Below are 16625 nucleotides of genomic sequence, written 5' to 3'. Positions count from 1 at the left end.
AGTACACAATTACACTCACTATTTGCTTCTATAGTAAACTAGCTCTGGGTGTATTAGTCCAGCCCTAGAGGTAAAACCATTTAGCTGTCTCTCCACCCATCCATGAACAATTATTAATTCGTCATTTGTAAATTTTAGATTTTGAATTTTATCCAATATTAATTTTTTATGTCGCTTTCAGCTATAAGAGAGTAATCTGGTTTCCAATTATTGTTGCTGTTCTCATTTATGTTAAAGCTAAATTAGCCCAGAACAAAAACCTGATATTATTAATCAAAACTTAGTATTCTGTTGCTGGGACAGTTAGAGATTGTTTAGGATTTCTGGGGACCAGGACTGACAATTGTATTTAGAGGAGATTTAGGGCTTACTGCAGGCCAGGGAGGGACTGTAGTGTTAGGGTCACCCATGGTGAGCCCTAGTGTTCTACCACAGGCCCAACTGCAGTCCCATTCACTCCCATCCAAGTAAATGGTAGATTGCAGGGCAGTTCCTGAAGGTGACAAGTCACACGGTTGTTTTTTTTGAAGCCCTGTGCAGATCTGGTAACCTTTAGTGGGCTTTACAGTTTTTGGGACCACAGCAAGATTTGTTGTTTGCCCAGGAGAAGTCAACTACACAGTTTCACACCACAGGAGTGAAAGGGTCCTAAGTGCCAAGGGATGCGTTACACAGCAGTCATCAAAATAAAACTGAACTGCCACTGCATTTGTAGCTAAACAGTTTTTGCAGTTCTAAAATAAATGTTGACTAATAATTTGATGGTATCATCACAGGGTTTGCAGCTTTTCCATACTGCCCATTAAACCAGTAAAACGCCCCCCAACCATTGTAAAGATTTTTTCTAAACTAATGCTTACTCTTGTGACCAGAAAAAAACACCACCAGATTTTCTAACTGATTAATGGGGTTAAAGGACATTCAGAATTCAAATTCTGTGAATCGAAATGTGCTGTGTAATATGTATGTGCTATAAATACTGTATAATGCAGCTCACTGCTTTCCCTTTTTAAGTCATTGCAAGCAGATCTCCACTCAGCGGGAGCTAGAAACTACAGGTCATGTCCAGGAATTGTGTCACAAACCACGGCAATGTGAACTCAACTACATCCATTACATGGTCCCCGCTCATATGGTTGAATTGTAGCAGCTGGAATATGATTACTGGTCCGAAATAATTAGGATTTCATCCAAATTAAGGAAATATATACCAAAGATACTAGTGATTTAGTGGTTTGCAGGACATGAGTTTAAGGTGGCTTACCTGTTTAAATTTCTTGTGCACCTCTTTGACATTTTTCTGTTCCCTTAAAGAACTACATATATAAACTGTCATTGGCAGACATAAGGCTATTGTAAGGCTCCTCCTGAGGCAGACCAAATAATGGTGGAACAAATAATAACTTTAGGCAATAACCCAGACTTGCTAAAAATAATGTCAGGAGTTTTGTTCTAGGTTTCATATTGCCAATGGCAGCTGAACCTAAACCTTGGTGCCCAAAATCCATCATGTCTCAGCATCTGGGTCCCTACTCTCAGTTCAGCTTGCAAAGAGTCATCTCTTCAAGTACACTTGTGCTTCATTACATAACGTGCTTTGCCATTTTCAAAAAACAGTTCAAACATCATTTTTTTTCTATTTTTCTTTGCATGCAGTTATTCAGATTTATGCTTTTGTGAGTAAAGTATAAGGTCACATTGTTTTTTGTAGGACCGCATATTTAGAAATGATAAACAGGAACTGAACCACAAAAGAAGTGTTAAAAAAGTCAAACAACTAGTGCAACTGATTGTTTGTTGAAACTATTTGCGCTGATTGTTTCCACAATAATGACTTTCTTTGTCTTCATTTTCAGCACTCTATCACTGGGAAACATTTCTTAATCCCTCTCCAAATCTCTTGAGACTAGCAGTCAAACATCATGACAAGGGTAGCTCGACTTTTTAGCCCATCCTTCACCACCACCATCAGAACCTCCTCCTCCCCTGACCCCACACCTGCTTATCAACCACTCCCCCAACATTAAATACCCAGACACCATTCTTGGATTTAAATTGGCTGGCAAGCTGCCGTTTATTTAAACACTTTTAAACAAATTAATCATTCAAGTAATTAACAAATATCCAATAATAAATAAATGCCACATAAATAAATACATTTACAATTTTGATATGCAAGCATACATTAACATAACATAACACTTCATTCTTAATATTATTACTTAACGGGGATTATATAACGCAACCATATTACATTGAATATAACCTATTTAACCAACAACCATATTCCTCCCTTTTATTAATACATAACCATAACAACAATATCCATAATGTTATCAAACTCCATACTCCCGGTTTTACACCCAAACAACTAGGCTGCAGGTCTCACAAGGCAAAATCCGCACCCAACAGGACCCAGCACTGCCTCAGGAGCCAAAATCATCCATTCCATATAAAGGGGGAGACCCCACCAAAGAGGATCCCCCCTGCCTCAAACAAAATCATTCCCTCCCAGTCCAAAGGCAAATTCTGCCACCTATGCCCAGTAACCACCAGCTGCCCATGCTAACTGACTGACCGTACCCCACCAACACCCAGGAGTAATAGCAAATAACATCCCACTGTACTGACACCAAGGATTAATACACTATACCATCCCACAGCACTGAAACCAGGGAGTAATATCAAATACCATCTCACTGTACTGACACCAGGGCAAAATAGTTTATTCCATCCCCCAACACTCACACCAGGGGGAACTAAAAAAATACCATTCCCCATCACTGACACCTGTGATAAATGGAATATAACATCCCACAGTACTGAAACCAGGGAATAATAGCAAATTTTATCCCGCCGCACTGACACCTAGGAGAAACAATGTATACCATCCACAGCACTGACACCAGGGAGTAAGAGTATTTACTCTCCTCAATACTGACACCAGGGAATACCAGTATGTACTGTCCTGAGTACTGACACTAGGGAGAATTATAGCATATCATCCCCCAGTACTGACACCAAGGCCTTGTCTTAACCCCGATTTGCCTTCCAAACGCCATTCCCCTTTTCACCAATTTTTACCTCCCCCACCACCATCTTACTTGAAAAATGAAAAAACTACAGGCCAGTGTGCCCCACCACACATGAGCCCTCCTAGCTGAACCTAAACCCTCCTCCAAGTTAACAACCTCTATCCTCTATCGGTCAGCTTTCTACCCGACTGCTATCCGCCCCTTCCCCCCTGACAAATCTGTCTCTGAACTTCTATCAAAATTAAATAGCTCCAAAGGTAATCTAGCAAAAGTCCCTATGCACAACCCCTGCATATTTATTTGGCCTAACAGTAGCTGCATCGCACGCCCCTAACCCCCCCCCCCCCCCCCCCCCCCCCCCCCCCCCCCCCCCCCCCCCCCCGCTCCCCTCCGGTTTTCTCCCTCTGGACTTCAAGATCCCCACTTCTAACCTTTCCTTCCACCGCCTCCTTTGTATGTGACCACCGCCGCACACCTTACAAAATAGCCCACAACCTCCTAACAACCTACAAGCCATGCTGCACTCCCCACCACACCCACCCCCCCACACTCAAAGGGAGCCCCCACCCACCAGGTTACCCTGCCTGACACCAACCAAACCCCCCCTTTGCCCATGATGTTCTAACCTCTATCCTCCCGCTAACGTGATCCCCATATACCATCTCCCCTCCCCCCAGGCCACCAGCTGGTCCCTGGGACCCTGCACCACTAATGGTGCCCAGCGCCGCATAATAGAAGGGAGCTCCTCTACCTAAAGGGGAGCTCCATGTACTGGTGACCTGGCTGCGTCATCAGTGACCTCACTTTTGGTCCTCAGGATCCTGCAAGCACTGTCCCATTAGACAATAGAAAAAAGTGCCTCCTGGGTCTGGACCATGCCTGGGGGGCAGTGGAGGCCATTGCAACCACCGAGCTCTGGACTATCGAATCTTTGGAAGCCATCTGCTGGGCACTAGTATCACGCGAGTCTACGGCTTCAGATAAGGCCTACACAACCCAGGCCTGCTTACAGTAGATCAGGGGCTGTGCCCCCTCTCGGTTACATCCCCTGCGTGCAACACAGCTGGCCAGAGGGGACCAACAATATGAGGGGACCCGTGCTTCAAGAGAGGCCCCAGGCCTGCAGGCCCCTCTCCCATGGGATCAGGGGCTGCCCACCCTGACAGCTGCACCCCTTACCCCAAAACTCAGCAATGGATAGGGGATTTGTCCCTGGAATGCTCCCTGCCTGAGACCCCCTAAACCCAGCTGCTAGCTAAAAGGGGCCCTTAAGGGGCCCCAATGTATCCCCTGAGTTCCCTGAAAAATGGTGGGGATCAGGCTCCCCAGGCAAACTGAGGGCCTGTGCCTCTGAGGTTGCAACCCTGCTAACCTAACCAAGGGGAAAGGTTAACAAAATCCACTCCCCCCCACACCCAGCTACTCTGGCATGCAGCCAGGCTTCACCAAAAGAAGACTCTGCTTCCTAAGCTGGGCTAAGAGGCCCTGAAATTCCCTCTCTACCTATGTTCTAACAGAATTTTTTTCTTCTTTCTCTCACTTCCGTCAATTCACTTTAACTCATCTTATTCCTAATCCCCTCCTACCCCAGGCTCCACAGTAGCACAGCCCCCTCTATCCTTACTACATTTTATTAACCCTTAACACCCCTGGGCTAGGCCTCCCACACTTCATGGAGGCCCTGTGCCTAATTTCTTATGGCTACTGGCCTCTCTAGAACTGTGTTTTCAATCTTTAAATATATAGTACTGATATTTTTAGTTTGCTTTATTTCAATGACATCTTTGAGCTTATAAAAGGTGTAGCACATTAAGTGCTTATTTGTACATTATATCAGAATGTTCAACTATAAATACAACTTTTAAGCATTTGGCCCCTACTGCCATTCTGTAAACCCTACAACCGTCTCACTGGTGTCTGAGTCCCGGATACCTGCTATTTGACCCATGGCTTGTGACCTGACTTCTCTTGCTTGCTGCCTGCTTCGACCCCGGCCATCCTTGACAATTCTTATGTTTAGTGATTTAGTGTCGTCCATCATCCTGCTCACCCTGGTGTGCCCAATGATTGCAACCTGGCAGTATCCAGCAGTGCAACATCCTCACCTCTAGAGGCTCTGGAGAAGACTTGGTTGCTGCTTAGACTTTGCACCTTGGCCCTTCTCAGAGCTCACACCACTTCTGTGCAAGCCATAGCGCCCCCTAGATGCTTCGTCTACCCAAGCATGACAATCCAGCAGGACATGGTCTAGTTTTAATTTTTATATGATATTTTCATTTCTTGCCATATATCACTTCATTCTTCTGAATATTTCACACCTGGTTAAGGTTTAATTTCAGGGTGATGCACTTAAAACCTCTAATATTTTGCACAAACAGTCCAACTGTCTGAGTAAAATCATGTGAACAAATCTTACTTGAACCATACAGCTGGGCTGTACAGTTCAGCTCTTCACCATCTATAAAGAAAATAGTTCATGTTCTTGTAAAAAGCTAAGAATTATGAATTTCCCATTCTTTCTATATGAGGGACACTCAAACAGAGGCAAAAAATAGACAAGTATGAAATAAAATAAATACATTTAAAAAAACTTACCTGGTGTTTTAAAAATAAGATTTTGGCTTTTTGTTTGTTCTTGTTCATTTGTATTGCCACTGGAACCAATGCTCATGTTTATCCAGACAAGACATGATTGCTTTAAGACACTACAGGACTGGCGATGAGTGGAAATGCTGAATTATACTACTTCTAAAAAAATAGAATTTCCCTATTAGGAGAACGGTACAAAAACTATTCAGGAAAGCTGCCAAGAGACCTACAAAAACCCTGAAGGAATGTAGGTGTCTCACTAGAATATACAGAATCACAAGGGGGGTGCTATGTAGGGGTGTGAGCCCTTGAACGGGCCAGGGCCAAGTCCTTGCAAGGGCCAAAGGAGTCTAATTAACAGCATTGTCTTCTCCAGGGTCTCTAGAGGTAAGGGTGTTGTGCTGCAGACTGTCGTGGTCCATGGGCACTCCATGGTTGGCAGAACAGTGTATAGTACAATATCAGTCAGCAAGAGAGTGGTCAATTATAGCTAGGGTGGAGACAGGTAGCAAACAGGGAAGGTCAGAAACAAATCCAGGGGTCTAGTACTAAAAAGCGACAAAGAGACACAGCTGACACGGGGCAATTGCCAGTTTGCGGCCCCCATGGATGCCGAGGTGGCTGATTGCTGACAGGCAGAAACTGGACGTGGAATCAGAATGAATGATGACAAAGAGTAGTCAGGCAAGCCAAAGATCAGGGCAGGCAGCAAATGGGATTTGTCAGGAAGCAAGCTAAAGGTCAGGACAGACAGCAAACAAGAGTCGTCAGTAAACAAGCCAGAGTCAGTACACAGGAACAGTATGCAGAGGCTGGAGCTGTAGAAACCTGGTGGTAGAACCACAGGGAACTCCTTGTCCAGGCATCTGCCTGTGGCCAGGCCACTTCCTTAAATTGGGGATGCCATGTGATGAGTGCAGTTTATGTGAGCCTCAAACACCAATCCCACCAGCAGGGGGAGTGCTGGTGATGGGATAGCCTCAGGTATTGTTCACATGCCTGCCAGCAGAGGGAGTGTGTCTGCGGAACACCCTATTCGTCTGAGGCAAGGGAACAGCTTAACGAGAATCACATGACCTGGACCAGTATGTGTGCAGAGATTAGGATCCAGAAGCAGAGATGGTGATTGCAGCAGGGGACAGCAAGGTGGGTGACACTGAAAGGGTTATAGATCCCCTGATCCTGCAGGGATCTGTGATACTCGTATTTTCAAAATGTCTGGACAATAGAACAGGGTTGCAATATGGTAAAACGGAAGGGTGGAGGCTGTTAGCGAGGCACTAAAAGGCGAGTGGTTAAGGTTCTGGGGGTAAAATTAGGAGTGTGGTTAAAAAGGTGGAACAGTCATCATGGCATAGCGTCTCCTTAATGAAAAGTTGATGGTCTATGGATCTGGTAGTGGTAAAAGAGAACTGCAAGTAAGGTTTTGTTCCCATGCCAGTGATAGTACGGAGCAGCTGGTAACACTACATACAATTATGGTATATTTGTTATATATTGTTGTTATATAGTTGTATTGTTAAATTTGGTGTATATAAACATATATTATGACTATTATGGTTGTTAAAATATTGTTATATCATATACCATTGTTAAATTTGATTTAAATTGTTGAGAGTATTATGTAGAATATAAATTGTTGTGATAATTTCAAAAAATAAAGTAAAAGAGGGTAGGGAGATGGCAATAAATCAGCCTTTTGGGCCAATGCCTCAAAAGAGTTTTGGTGTGGTGTTGGTTATCTGGGGAAGGTAAAGGGTAGGGAATGGTGTTGGGAAAGAAGGGATAATGGGAAGAAAAACGACCATCCTAGCTACCTGATTATTAAAAGATTGGAGATAGAAACTCAGAAGACAGATTAGTAGTGTTGGTCGAATAGCTCACTATTCGATTCGGCAGCTATTCGCTCGAATGTAGCAAAATTATTCTGGTGGTCGAATGTCAAAGTCGAACACCCTTAAAGTCAATGGGAGGAAAATTTTGTTTTTTTTTCAGCACTGTGTATAGCTTCTACAGCCTCCAAACAGATGTAAAAAGATACATTATAAAAGGATACATAAAAAGATACATTATAAAATGATACATGACACTATTACATACCCCTGTACTTCACATGAATATTAAAGAGCACCTGTCACATCAATATTAGGCTAAAGCTAGGTACACACTTCCAATAATTATTGTTAAAAAATGAACGATTACGACCGATCAACGATTATGCACGATTATACTTGAACAATCATATTGTGCACAATTCTGTACATGCTGTAACAATATAATCGTTCATATATAATCCACCAACAGCGTCCACACGCTAGATACAATCCCTTGAACGATGCAGGGAGGGACATGTAAAGGAGAAAATGTACTGCAGAAACATGCACAATCACTGAACGACTGTACACACGATAAATAGTGAAAGATCGTGTGCCAATCAGATCCACCATGACGGTCGTTCATTTCTAATGACAATCCTCGTTCATCGACGTCCTTGGTCACTTTCTTTTTGGCGAAACGGTTGTTCATCGGTCATTCGTCGGTAGTTTCTAACAATAATTATTGGAGGTGTGTATGCAGCTTTAGTCTAAACGGAGACTGTTTCCCCAGCGTTTAACCTGAGGCTTTTAAAGCCCATGTTTGAACTCCCCATGCATTCCCATAGGCTAATCTACACCGTGACGTTTCCTTCAGGCACGTTTTTGAGCGTTATCTTAAACGTTGCTTGCAACATTTAAAAATTAAAACGCTGGATAAACGCGGGAAAATGCTTTCATAGAACTCAATGGAGGCTTTTTCAAGCGTTTATAAGCTTTTATGAAAGCTTTCATTGAAAACAATTGGGGCTTTTATAAACATTTTTAGCAGGACTTTGGAATCTGGAAGCCCCCTTTAATGAGACTCCCAGATCTCCACCACCCCACCCTGGGGAATGAGTACAGGGGTACATAAATCTCTTTACTCATTCCCTAAAAGGGTTAAAATATAAGTAAAAATAGGACAAGGCTTTAATGGTAAAATATTTTATTAATGTGTGTGTTTGTGCAATTTAATTTTTTTTTTACAGGTTATCCCAATGACAGGAGGATTTCCAGGGTTGCAATGAAAATAGCCCTGGAAATCCTCCTGACAGTGAGGGATTTCAGGGCACTAGGGGTTAAATGAGGACAAGCCGCTCCATTCACCCCTAGTGCTCTGGCTGAGGTTTTACATTTCTCAGACATTCAGCATTAGAGATGAATGGGGAGACTTGTGCCCATTTATCCCTAGTGCTCTGTGATTGGCTGAGAAATAGGAAACCCTGATGACAGCTAAAGCATCATCAGGATTTCCCTAACCTCGGCCAATCAGGGAGCAGAGCAATCAGCAGAACTTTACTATGCTGACAGCTCTGCTCCCCTGATTGCCTGAAGAAAGGGAAATCCTGATGATGCCTTTTCTGTCATCAGGCTTTCCCTTTCCTCAGGGAGCAGAGCAATCAGCGGAGCTTTACTAAGCTGACAGCTCTGCTCCCCTGATCGCTCCCACTGCCCTAGAGGAGCTGTGACATGTGTTCTGTATGTGTAATACATGTCAAAGCTCCTCTAGGGCTGCGGGAGTGATCAGGGGAGCGGAGCTGTCAGCATAGTAAAGCTCCGCTGATTGCTCTCTCCCTGATTGGCTGAGGAAAGGGAAATCCTGATGATGCTTGAGCTGTCAACAGGGTTTCCTATTTCTCAGCCAATCACAGAGCAGTAGAGGTAATGAATGGAGATACGTATCTCCATTCAACCTCTATTGCCCTCGTATTGCCTGCGATTACAGCTGATTGAAGGCACGTGCTTTCAATTAGCTGTGACCGCAAAGTTCCCACGGTCCGGGAATCCCACAATGACATTATGATTCATAATGTCATAGTCGGGTAACCTGTAAAAAATAAAAAAAGAACAAGTTAAAATAAAAACACACACAAATAAGTTTTTTTAAGATTAATTTTGTTTTTTTTTTAAACTTTATTTTTCCCGAATTTTTGCTGTCGAATCTCGTGTTTTTCGGGTCGGGTCTATCCGAATTCGAACAGCCATATTCGGGTTGAATATAGGGACAACCCGAATTCGAACATCAACACTACAGATTAGACCCTGTTTGGAAAATATGTAATGTAAGATATGTTATATGTACTTTAATGTACAGGGTGTTGTGCAGATATTTTTGTGAAAATGTCAATAGAAAAAGAATCTCTGTCTATACCTGAGATGGTGCTGTGCTTTTTTATAAAGTGTGTATCAAATTCACGTTATCAAAGACATGAGTTTGTTACATACTTTCCGTGAGGACACAGTGCCATCTAGTGGTGGCCAACAATAATGAACAAGTGACTTCTCATAACCAACTCAAAAGTACAAACTACTTTAATCTTTATAAAATTATGGGTTTGATATACAGACTGATCAATGTGTTTTTCATTTTCTTCCCATTTAAATATTTCTTTTAAAAAACAACACAACATAAATATATTTAATTATGTTATTTTATTGGTATTGATTACTGCTGTTACAAGTGACAAATATATTTATATTCAAGGCAAAGTATGTATTTTCAGGTAAAAATTACCACAATTTATATTCAGATCAAATTATATTTAAATATGTAAGTGTATTTTCAATCATATTTCCTTACAGTAATAAAAGCCTCTTTGCAGGGAGCTTTCCTAAAATCCCAAGCAAGTAATGCAGCACATTCATGTAAGTATACTTAAATAAATTTGGCCAGCAGGACGTGGTTAAATTTTATTTGAAAATGGTATGTCCGTTTCCTGCCATATATCACTTCATTCTTCTGAATATTCCAGAGTTGAGTTATTCTTGGGGTCGTAGCACGTAAAATCTGTGGTATTATGGACATACAGTCCAACCATTTGAAAAAAGTCATGTAAACAAACCTGAAGTGAAATACACCCCTGGGCCATAAAGTTCATCTCTACATTATCTAATAAAGAAAATATCCTTTATTAAAGGGACAATTCAGTAAAACGTTAACAATTAATTACATGATTCTGGGAGGACTCATGTGGGTCTTATTTAAAACCTAGTGGTATGGCCACATCTCTACACTGGGCACCTAGTTGTTAGCATGGTAAAGTGGTGTTAACAAATGAGTACTGTTACAAATCAAACTCTGTATTTTATAGATTCGAGGGGGCTACATAATACAGGAAAAGAAAAATATGACATAACTGAATATAGGTTGAAATCTGTCAATCCCTCAGTGATCCTAGTCCAGTCAGCCTTGCGCCATCCTGTGTTCCTTCATCTTTTTGACGTTGACTTGTTTTTTATGTCACCCGATCTCGCACTGTGCAAGTTCGAGAATGGGAGATGTGTCTTCCTGGAAATGTAAGAAAAACTGCATGTGCAGTGAGTTCGGCAATTTATTTTTTTACATTCCAGGAAAGCCCCTTCTGTGCATGGCGAAGAGCAGGAATGTACAGAAGGGACAGCCCGCAACCTTCTGGGAAATGTGACTTATGTATCTCATGAGGCTGTTCAGGCTTTATTGGCCGAACACTAAAGATGAGAGTGGAGTAGTCCTTCCCTTCCACTTAAAAAAATACATAAAAGCTGTTTTTTTCATTAGATGAATTAGATTATCTTTTATATTGTATTTATTATAAAAAAAAAACATTGATGATAGGTACAGTTTAAGGGGCAGCTGAGGACAATGTCATTTGGGGTGAAGCATTCAGCCAAACCTCCAAGAAGACAACAAGGGACAGCTGCCCCTGCTTGCCCTTTTGCTGGACTGACTAAACACAATCCATGTTGGAGGAGCTTTTTACATTGCACAAATAGGGAGCAACCAGTGTGTAGGGTCATGTTGTGGGGATGTGACCCTCCCCTTTAATGGTTGTCCTTGTCCCCGTTGGAGGTGGGCAGGTTGCTGGTTTTGCCAAAGGGCAATGGCTACAAATACAGAAATGCTTTAGTTTGACTGAAAAAATAAACCTTGTGTATCTGTCAGAATCAGGATACTAATAAGTCATATGCTGATACCTTATTAACTCTTTGATTGTTATTTAAACATGTTTTGCCCCCTATACCTATTTTTTTGTAACTTGAGGAATGCTCCTACATGTCTAATTGGAATTAAATCCAATTTTAAATTTTAAAACAAAAAGTTGGAATTCTAACCTACATTCCTTTACTGGGACATAACCTTAAACTAGTAAGAAAACAGTTTAAAACTAACTAAGGTGTTATTTTACTTAAAGAGTTTAGTAGATGATGCCGGGAACAGCCTTCTTCAGACGTCCTCTTCCGGAAAGTCCATAAAGTTATAGTCTCTGAGCAGAGGGCCAGTCTGCGGCAGTCCTCGATGGACATCCTCTCCCTCTGGAGGATAAGGCACTTCCTAGAGCACCAGATATCGCCCTTAACACAGTTCAAAACGCTCCAAGCTCCTTCGACTTCTTCTCCCGTGAATTCGCCGTGGAACAGACCATACAGCTTAGCGCAGTATGTGATGGCTGTTCTCGTGACGAATTGGCTCAGTTCCTGTTCCATGGTTTTCAACGCAGCTTGGGCATAGGGGCACTGCCAGAAGACGTGCAAAGCTGTCTCCTCTTCGATGATGCAGAAGGGGCAGTGTCTGTACCTACATAAGTTCCTGGCGTGCATGAAAGTTCTCAAGGGTAGTCCTCCTTGAACCGCCATCCAGGACAAGTGTGCCTGGTGGTAAGTCTTTTGGACCCGATGTTGTTCTAGATTTTTTTGAAGGTGGCTGTGTTCCTACCAGGAACAGGTTTCATTGAGTCCTTTAAATGGATTTGTTTGTAGATGGTCTTTGGCTTCCATAGGTTGGGCCTGACGCCCTGCAGCTCGTTCTCCTTGATAAACTTGAAGGTGTCCAAGTAGAACCAAGGGATGTCCCAGTTGAACGGCATGAAGCTGTCCCACCTGTCCCATCCTAGGTTCCTCCAGAATGGGAGGAGAAAGAATCTTGACATGGCGTTCCCTGCAGAGGTCGAAGACCGATCCACTAGTGTCCTTCTCACTGTATTGCAGACGTAGAAGTGTCTCAGCATCATCGCGATGGCCTGGACTCCTTAGCGGCCCTTCCGATATTCCTTGAACATCGTCGCTCTCTTCACTCAATCCATCTTTGAGCCCCAGATGAAGTGGAAGGTCACCCTCATGATGGCCTTGGAGGTGTTGGTGCATGGGGGCCAGAATTGGGCGAGGTTCTGCAACACAGGAAGGATTTCGCTGCGGAGTACTAGTGTTTTTCACTTGAGATCTCTGAGGCTCCAGAGGCCAAATTTCAGTATCATGTTCGACAGCCTCTCTTCCCAAGACTTCAGGGCTGCTCCTTCCTTCAGGAACCAGACGCCGAGGATCTTGATGAAGTCCGGTTGGATGTTGAAGGGGGAGGGCCCATAGGAAGGCAGGTACCAATTCCTGAAGAGCATGGCTTCTGACTTCCCGCAGTTGACTTTTGCCCCCGAAGCTCGGCTGAAGTCTTTGCAGATCTGGACGTGCACATCGGTGGAACGCTTGTCCGCGCAGAACACGGTCATGTCGTCCATGTGGAGCAAGAACTTCACTTCCCTTCTGTCTGGTCCTGGAGCGGTGATCCCTCTGATCTCTGGGTTCCGTCTGATGCATTCGGCAAAGAGCTCTATACAACAGACAAAAAAGAGAGGTGACAGAAGGCAGCCTTGTCAAACCCCGGAGAGGACCGGGAAGGGGTCAGTCTTCCAGCTGTTCACCAGTACTGTACTCTGGATGTCAAGGTACATCAGGTTAACATATGAACAGAACATTTCACCGAGGCCATACTTATGGATACTTATCTAAACATGAGCCTGTGTGAGACACCGTTGAAGGCCTTCTCCTGGTCCAGACTGACCAGGGTGACGTGGATGTTGTAGTCCACATTGATGAGAGAGTTGGGACGCCAGTTTTTGAGGTCACATTTCTCGCCCTTCCGATTGTACAAGATCGTGATCATGCCCTCCCTCAGTGATGGCGGCATTCTGCCCTCCACCACCAACTTCTCTTACAGCTCGAGCAGGTCCGGGCCTACGAGATCCCACAGCGCTACATAGAGCTCCTCTGGCAGACCGTCGCAGCCCAGGGTCCTACCCCGCCTAAAGGTTTTGACGGCAGAGGACAGCTCCTCCAAAGTGAGGGAGGCGTCCCTGGACGCTGCACCTGCAGGAACGAGGGTGTTGGTGATACCTGACAGGAACCGGTTCGCAGCTTCGTCATCTGTTTCCTTTGGTGAGTAGAGGGTCGCTGACCTCTTCTCTCACCTCTGGCTTACCTTTCCGATGTGTTACGGTCGAGTCCCGCAACTTGGTGAGGGGGTGTGGCCAGAGTGGAGCTGCCTGAAAAAGAAACAGTTGTACTTCTTACCTTCCTCGAGATGCTCCACCTTGGAATGGAAGATGATGCGCCTGGCATCCTCCTCGAAGTGCTGTTTCAAGCGCTTCTTGGTCTCCTTCAGGTCTCACCTAAACTCCCAGCCACAGTGGTAGAGGTCCTGCAAGGACTGCAGCTCACGCTGCAGTCTCTTGAGTTCTCTCTTCCTAGCACACACCTGTTGGCGTCCCCTCGCTTGAAAGAAGCTGCGGAGCTCCCACCAATCACTCACTTTCTCGAAATGCTCCTTGTCCTCCCTCCAGTTGACATACTCACCCCTCAGTTCCTCCATCAGTTCTTCCTTTCCCAGCAGGGCGCAATTCAGCTTCCAAGAGCCCGGGCCCGGGCCAAAGCCCTTGCCGAGGTCCCTCTGAAAGAGAATGGCCCTGTGGTCTGAGAAGTAGAAGGGAACCAGGAGTAGATTGTGGCGCCGCTTCCTATTGAGCCTATGACATCCTTCAAGGAAGCTTACGCCACCATCTCATTGAGAATGTGGGAGGTAACGTCCAACTTTGCCATGATGCCGGAGCTGCGCTTGTTCTCCTCTATTGGGCAGTTGAAATTACCGCCCATTATTACTGCCCTGGTGGTTGCGAGTTGGGTTCTCAGGGTCTGGAAAAGTTCCAGCCACTCATTCTTTTCAGGGGAGGCATACACATTGATGAGCCTAACGGGTTCTCCTGCCCACAAGCCATCTACGACCAGAAGTCGGGGTTTGAGGCCAGGTCCAGTGGGCCTGGGGGAGGATTTTGGCCGGGTGGCCTGGGTGGGGGCCTGGGCGGTGGGATGCTGGGCTGTGTGGGGTCTGGGAAGAGCTGGTTGGGAAGCGGGCTGCCCTCGAGCATCTGGGGCCTATGCCCACCTCTGTTGGATGGTCCCCCTCTGCTGTCATGTCCGTTGTTTTTATCTCCGTGTCCTGTGCCTCTGAGCACCCCCGCATAGGAACGTGTCCTCTTGGGGCATTCCCAGTAGAGGTGGTCTCTCTCCAAGCAGAGGTTACAGATCTTAGTCCTAGGGCAATCCTTGGACTCGTGCCCTGTGGCACGGCAGAGTCTGCAAAACACTTCCTTATGTGACCTGCTGCTCCGCCCCTTCTGCAGGTCTGTGGCATGTTCTCATAGTGGAGGAATCTGGGGCATGGGTCGAGATTTATGCACTGTGGCAAGTGCAGGAGGTCCCCAGTGGTGGCGTCTCTCCTGAGTTTGCAGGTGAGGGTCCACTTACCAGTCCAGAAGCTGTTGGCGTCCAGAATTCAGGTCGGCTACCTCAGCATGGTGCAAAATCTCTTCAGGTACGTGGCGATGTCTTGGCCTGGTATGTGAGGCCTTCACATTGACACCGTGACCCGCCTTTTCTCCTGTTGTATGGGCGAATTGGCAACAAAGTTGCCGAAAGGGGATCCGGGTTCTGCTGCCTTCACTTTCTCCCAGCATCTTCTACATACCTGTAACGAGACGAAGGTGATGTAGAAAATACATCCCACGAAGGCTTGAATGGAGAGGGTCTCGGCCTCGGTGAACCCTTGGTCGAGCACCATCTTCTTCCCAAAGACCTCTGCAATCATATCTGGAACTCTTCCGTTTACCTCCTTCAGCTGGAGGACGACCGTCTGCTTCATCCAGGGTTCCAGAGTTGGAACCCTGTCGGCGTTCTGGAGTCTTCTGCTGGCCTCTGCTCCTGCAGGTGCAGATGGGGCTGGTCTTGCTGGGCCTGAGGCGGACGGTCTGGCGGTTGGCAATAATAAAAATGCCTGCCATTCCCGTGGGCACACCATTCCTCAGTCTCATATTTCCTGAAGAAGCCAATTATCTAAATGTGTCAAAAAATGAAATCCTGTTACTCTCCCAACACCTGATGTTATATGGATTGATTCTATACTGCGACACCTCTAATGTAATTACTGAGCTTTGTCCAGATAATTTGCACACCAAATTAACTATATTGTTTGTAAAAAAAAACACCTCTTTTCTCTGGTTTCATAATATTCTTACCTCTAACAGGTTCTGAAACAAAATCCTGTACCTCTCATAATTTAGGGATTGGCACTAATTAACATACTTTATTTATTTTAGGTCATAAGTGGAACCCACCACAACTCCTATACCATATTCATGTTTGTCCAGAAAAGACAAGATTGCTTTAAATCACTACAGAAGCGATGATGAGTAGAATTGCTGAATTATTTTTCATTGAATTTTCTTTGAAAATTTGGAAAGCTCAGCAGAATAAATAAAAAATGATGTTAACTGGGAAGAGGTTTATGGCATGAGAGTTGTATATGGTAAATTTTATATAATTAAAAAAAAGATTCACCTTAGATTTTAAAAAGATCATTATTCAGGCATGGACTTTGACAGCAGCGTGGGTTAGAAAAGAATGTCTGCACATTTGATAGGCAATAGCAGTGAGTGGTTCTAGTTTGGGGTGTAGTTGGGTGGGCACGAGTGGGAATTCCATCCCCTCATTTTTTGGGGTGAGCACACATGCCCACTCTTTTTTTTTTTGCAGTCTTTGGTGGGCTGCCGCTCTGGCCGGTCCCCCCCCCCTCACACCGTGTCTTTTTTTGTAAATATAAGTAACACCTCCACTACCTGATATTTTA

The 16625-nt window shown here is 44.6% G+C and overlaps 1 pseudogene; it reads right to left on the bottom strand.

The window, feature by feature from the left end:
- Window positions 1-14718: 14718 nt before the first annotated feature.
- On the bottom strand, window positions 14719-15797 carry LOC140341225 (uncharacterized; annotated as a pseudogene).
- Between the last annotated feature and the right edge of the window lie 828 nt (window positions 15798-16625).

Source organism: Pyxicephalus adspersus, chromosome 11, assembly GCF_032062135.1.
Source record: "Pyxicephalus adspersus chromosome 11, UCB_Pads_2.0, whole genome shotgun sequence".
NCBI lineage: Eukaryota > Metazoa > Chordata > Amphibia > Anura > Pyxicephalidae > Pyxicephalus > Pyxicephalus adspersus.
The sequence above is the reverse complement of the archived record's forward strand: the minus strand, read 5'-3'. Positions and strand labels throughout refer to the sequence as shown.